The following is a 6,768-nucleotide window of genomic DNA, read 5'->3' on the forward strand; positions in this document are numbered from 1 at the left end:
GAGAGCGACTGGGGGGGAAGAGAGAGAGAGAGAGCGACGGGGGGGAAGAGAGAGAGAGCGACTGGGGGGGAGAGAGAGCAACTGGGGGGGGAAGAGAGAGAGAGAGAGCGACTGGGGGGGAAGAGAGAGAGAGAGCGACTGGGGGGGGAAGAGAGAGAGAGAGCGACTGGGGGCGAAGAGAGAGAGAGAGCAACTGGGGGCGAAGAGAGAGAGAGAGCGACTGGGGGGAAGAGAGAGAGCGACTGGGGGGGAAGAGAGAGAGCGACTGGGGGGGAAGAGAGAGAGAGAGCGACTGGGGGGGAAGAGAGAGAGAGAGCGACTGGGGGGGGAAGAGAGAGAGAGAGCGACTGGGTGGGAAGAGAGAGAGAGAGCGACTGGCTCCCAGCCAGACAGAGGGAGAGATGCACAGGGCGTACGCAATACCTCAGGCAGAGACAATCCATTAAGAGACACTAAGCAGACGTGCAGCATCATCTACTTCTGCCTTATGGATCAGAAAAAAAAAGGACTAATTAGTAGAAAGAATTGTAACCAAGTAGTATTAGCATTTATAGACAATTGAGATGATCTTTTTTTCCCCCATTTAGACACGACAAACACATATCATTCTTTAACCTATCATTGTAAAAGATCAAACTTAACATGAAATCCTTATATATTTCGACCTGGAATATCCAAGGTCTACGCTCTTTGGTGCTCGACGTGAAGAGTAGGACCCCAGAGTTCATAGATGAAACTAAAGATCTGGATATTATCATTTTACAGGAAACTTGGTATAGAGGAGAAGGACACACTGGCCGTCCCCAAGGGTACACAGAGCTGGTGGTCCCCTCCAATAAATTGCCAGGAGTAACCCAAGGCAGAGACTCCGGAGGCATACTGATTTGGTTTAAAACAGAGCTTAAGAATTGCATCAAATTTATAAAAAAGGGCGAAAACCACATGTGGCTCAAAATTGAGAGGGGGATTATCTCTAACACCCAAGATGTTTTCATTTGCACACTCTATAGCCCCCCAATGGAATCCCCGTACTTTAAAGAAGACACCTTCTCCAACATTGAGAGGGAGATTATCCAATTCCAGGCCCAGGGGAACGTGTTGATCTGTGGTGACCTCAATTCAAGAACTGGCGAAGAACCAGACTTCACCAATAATCAGGGAAACAATTACATATTCGGGAATAACCACTTCGATATCCCTTCCCTTCCATACAGGCATAACTGCGACAAACAGACAAATACCAACGGGAAAACAGCTCCTGCAGCTCTGTCGAAGCCTGGGTCTGTACATTGTCAATGGTAGGTTCATGGGAGACCTCCTAGGAAGATTGACCTATTGCTCACCTCTTGGCTGTAGCACCGTAGGCTATATGATTACGGATTTGGACCCATCCTCTTTCAGAGCATTCACAGTCAAACCACAAACAACACTGTCAGACCACAGTCAAATTACTATGTATCTTAAAAAGACAGAAACAACCAACACAGAAACACAACCCAGTAAGCTGTACAACACCAAAAAATTGTACAGATGGGCCAAAAACAGCACGGAAAAATACCAGAAAGCAATTAGCAATGAATCAACTCAAGCTCTATTGGACACCTTTCTGGATAACATATACACTCACAATAAAGAAGGCGTAAACCGGGCAGTGAATAACCTAAACAATATTTTTGATAATTTGGCAACAAAGTCAAACTTGAAAGCTCGCAAGAACAAACCCAAAACAAAAAACTATGAAAAATGGTTTGACCCAGATTGCCATAACATGAGGAAAAAACTTAGAAAAAATATCAAACCAAAAACACAGACAGCCAGAAAACGAGGAATTACGCCTTACTTATTGTCAGACACTAACACAATACAGAAACACACTCAGAACCAAAAAAGAGCAGTATATTAAGAATACACTCAGCTCCATTGAGGAATCCATTGATTCCAATTGTTTCTGGGACAACTGGAATACATTACACAAAAAACAACACGACGAATTGGCCATTCAAAATGGAGACACATGGGGAAAACCACTTTGAAAAATTATACCAGAAAAACATACTAAGACCAGAGCAACACCAAATATGCAAAAAACTGGAAAAGCTCGAAATGGCCATAAAAGATAACCAAAACCCCGCTAGACTCCATAATAACAGAAAAAGAACTAGTTGAAAAAACTCAAGGACCTGTGACCAGGAAAAGCTTGCGGTGCAGACGGCATACTAAGTGAGATGATTAAACACACAGACGATAAAATGAAACTGGCTATCCTAAAACTCTTCAACTTGGTTCTGAGTGTCGATTACTTCCCTGATATCTGGAACAAAGGACTCATAACGCCCATATACAAAAGTGGGGACAAAGTCGACCCAAATAACTATCGAGGCATCTGTGCAAACAGTAACCTGGGGAAGGTATTCTGTAGTATCATAAACAAAAGACTTATAAACTTCCTTGAGGAGCACAATGTCTTGAGTAAAAGCCAAATTGGATTCCTGCCAAACTATAGAACATCAGATCATATCTTCACCCTACAGACCCTAATTGACAAACACGTTCATCAAAACAAAAGCAAAATCTACGCATGCTTTATAGATTTCCAGAAGGCTTTCGATTCCATCTGGCACGACGGTTTATTCCTGAAACTTATCGAAAGCGGGGTAGGGGGAAAAACATATGATGTAATTAAATCAATGTATACAAACAGCAAATGTGCAGTTAAAATTGGAGACAAACAAACAAAATACTTCCCACAGGGGCGGGGGGTGACGCAGGGCTCGCCCATCTCACCGTCACTCTTTAATATTTACATAAATGAATTGGCAAAACTACTTGAACAATCTACAGCACCGGCCTCACCCTATATGAATCCAAGGTTAAATTCCTCCTCTATGCAGATGACCTGGTTCTGCTGTCACCAACTAAGGAGGGTCTACAGCAGAACCTGGATCTGCTGGAGTCGTTCTGCCAGACCTGGGCCCTGACAATAAATCCCCAAAAAACCAAAGTCCTTGTGTTCCAGCAAAGATTCAGACATCAGGGACCCAAAATAAATTTCACACTAGGAACAACCAAAATTGAACAAACCACTAACTACACATACTTGGGCTTAAAAATCAGTTCTATGGGAAATTTTCATCTGGCTGTGAATGAACTGAAAGAGAAAGCAAGAAGGGCTTTCTATGCCATTAAAAAATCAATCCAAATAGAAATCCCAATGAGCATTTGGCTCAAAATTTTCAAATCAGTAATTGAACCAATTGCACTCTATGGCAGTGAGGTGTGGGGACCGCTAACACAAAAAGAATTTGCAAAATGGGACAAACACCCAATTGAGATCCTACATGCAGAATTCTGTAAAAGTATCCTCCGGACTCAAAGGAAAACCGTAAACAATGCATGCAGGGCAGAACTAGGCCAATATCCATTAATAATCACTATCCAAAAAAGAGCCACCAAATTTTGGAAACACCTAGAAATGAGCAACCCCAGTGCTATCATTACGAAGCCCTGAAATGCCAAGAGAGGACCATAAAGAAGAATACCCTCAGTCAACTAGTCCTGGGACTCAGTGAAGTAACTACTGACACTACTAACAATAACCAGCCCCAGGACAGTGACAGCGTAACACAAAGAATTCGACCCAACACAATCGTCGCTAAGCAAAAGGAAAAATATCTGTCATATTGGGCAGAAACAACAAAAACCCAAAGCAAACTCAATTGCTACTTGGCCCTAAACAGACAATACAACATGGCTGATTACCTGACCAGGGTAAAGGATAGCAAACTGAGAAAAACCTTGACAATGTACAGACTTAGTGAACATAGCCTGGTGATCGAAAAAGGTAGACACAGGCAGACCCGGCTACCAAGAGAGGACAGGATATGCTCTCACTGCAGTCAGGGAGTGGTGGAGACAGAGATGCACTTCCTCACAGCTTGTAGAAAATATCAGGGCATAAGGGACAATTTCTACCCAAAATTCACAAAAATATGCCCGGAATTCAGAAATTTGAATGACGACCAAAAACTCCCATACCTACTAGGGGAAGAGAGAAATTGTGTAACCTTAGCGGCACACTATGTTACAGCTTGCCATAAACAGAGGGACAACCACTAAATATAAGAAAAGAGTATATACAAATTATATGAATGTATATTTATACACTCAGGGATATATCTGTTTATACACTGTATGGATAGATCTGTATTTTTGTGTACAACCATGAATGTTTTTCGATGCTTTGGCAACATAAGATGTACCTTGTCATGCAATAAAGCGATTTGAATTAAATTGAATTGAATTATTGAGAGAGCGACTGGGGGGAGAGAGAGAGCGACTGGGGGGAGAGAGAGAGCGACTGGGGGGAAGAGAGAGAGCGACTCGGGGGAAGAGAGAGAGCGACTCGGGGGAGAGAGAGCGGAGTGGGGGGGAGAGAGAGAGCGAGTGGGGGGAGAGAGAGAGCGAGTGGGGGGGAGAGAGCGAGAGCGAGTGGGGGGGAGAGAGAGCGAGAGAGACTGGGTGGGAGAGAGAGAGCGAGAGAGACTGGGGGGGAGAGAGAGAGCGAGAGAGACTTGGGGGAGAGAGAGAGAGAGAGATGGGGGAAGAGAGAGAGACGGGGGAAGAGGGAGAGAGACGTGGGGGAAGAGAGAGACGTGGGGGAAGAGAGAGACGGGGGGGAAGAGAGAGAGAGAGACTGCTGGATTTAGTTCGGGATTAGCCTGGAGAGAGAGGGGGGGAAGTAGCGCCTGAGGGCTGGCCCGATGGACCCCTGCGAAGGAAGGAAGAAGAAGGTAAGCTCTCCCTCCCTGTCCCACCCCCTCACTCTTTCCTCCTTCACTCCCTCACCCTCTCTCTCTCCCTCCCCGTCTCTCCCTGCTTTACTCTCTCTCCCTCCCTCCCCTGTCCCTCTCTCCCTCCCTCTCCTCTCGCTCCCTCCCTCTCCTCTCCCTCCCTCCCTCTCCTTCCCTCCCGCTCCTCTCCCTCCCCGCTCCCTCTCCTCTCCCTTCCTCCCCCTCTCCTCTCCATCCCTGCCTCCCCCTCTCCCCCCGTCCTCTCCCCACTGTCCTCTCCCCCCTGTCCTCTCTCTCCCCCCGTCCTCTCCCTCCCCCTCTCCTCACCCTCCTCCCCCTCTCCCCCCTCCCCTCTCCTTCCCCCCCTCTCCTCCCTCCCTCTCTCTCCCCCCTCCCTCCCCTCTCTCTCCCCCCCTCTCCCTCCCTCTCTCCTCTACCTCCCCCCTCCCTCCTCTCCCCCTCCCTCCCTCCTCTACCCCCCCCACCCCGCGCGGATCAGCGTCTCAGGGCCGGCCGGCCGGCTGGTGCGCGGCATAGCGCGTGAGGCCCAGCCGGACTCACCTTAGCTCTCTCCCTCCCTCTCCGCGGATCAGCGCCTCAGGGCCGGTCGGTGCGCGGGCTAGCGCGTGAGGCCCGGCCGGACTCACCTAAGCTGCAGTCCAGGCCGACATTGACGCGCGTGCTGACTCCCGCCCCGCCAGCCTTTACTAAGATGGCGGCGGTGGCTGTGCTCGGCTCAGGCCCGTCCCTCCAACCTTTACAAAGGTTCTGGGCATTGTCTAAACTGGCGACTAAAACAAATCGATCGGCGTCCGCTCTCGGGCCCAGGGGGCAGCGCATCATGCCGGGAATCCGCTCAACTCAAGGCCCAGGCTGCTAGGCCGCGCCCGGCGCCGGCGCAGCCGCTCGAAATGGCTGTCAAAGTAGGCGAGCCTCCGGGCGAAGGGCAGGGGATCACTTTCATTTCTAACTGTTCCTAAATACAATTTAAAACTGAAATAAATTGTTCTTTTCCTTAGTTCCCTAACACACAGAAAGTGTGGGGAAAAAATCGTTAAGGACAAAAGGATAACCAGGGAAAGAGTAGGGCCCATTAGGGACCAAAGTGGCAATCTGTGTGTAGAGCCGGAAGATGTGGGTGAGGTTTTAAATGAATATTTTGCATCTGTGTTCACTGTGGAGAAGGACGATGTAGGCATTGAAATCAGGCAGGGGGATTGTGATATACTTGAACAAATTAGTATTGAGAGGGAGGAGGTACTAGCAGTTATAGGCAGGCTTAAAAGTGGATAAATCCCCAGGCCCAGACGAAATGTATCCCAGGCTGCTGTGTGAGGCAAGGGATGAGATTGCAGAGGCTCTGACACAAATTTTCAGAACCTCTCTGGCCACAGGGGAGGTGCCAGAGGACTGGAGGACAGCTAACGTAGTACCATTATTCAAGAAGGGTAGAAGGGATAAACCAGGAAATTACAGGCCAGTGAGCCCAACATCAGTGGTAGGGAAATTATTGAAACAATTCTGAAGGACAGAAGTAGTCTCAACTTGGAGAGGCAAGGATTAATCAAGGATAGTCAGCATGGCTTTGTCAGGGAGAGATCATGTCTAACCAATTTGATTGAATTTTTCGAGGGGGTGACTTGGTGTGTGGATGAGGGTAGTGCAGTTGAAGTAGTCTACATGGACTTCAGTAAGGCTTTTGGCAAAGTCCCACATGGGAGATTGGTCAAGAAGGTAAGAGCCCATGGGATCCAGGGCAATTTGGCACATTGGATCCAAAATTGGCTTAGTGGCAGGAGGCAGAGGGTGATGGTCGAAGGTTGTTTTGGTGACTGGAAGCCTGTGCCCAGTGGTGTACGGCAGGGATCGGTGCTGGGTCCTTTGCTGTTTGTAGTGTACATTAATGATTTAGATATGAATGTAGGAGGTATGATCAGTATGTTCGCAGATGACACGAAAATTGGTGGAGTGGTAAATA

The sequence above is a fragment of the Somniosus microcephalus genome, chromosome 4, assembly GCF_052327205.1.
Source record: "Somniosus microcephalus isolate GS21.2 chromosome 4, FLI_Smic_1.0, whole genome shotgun sequence".
Classification (NCBI taxonomy): Eukaryota; Metazoa; Chordata; class Chondrichthyes; order Squaliformes; family Somniosidae; genus Somniosus; species Somniosus microcephalus.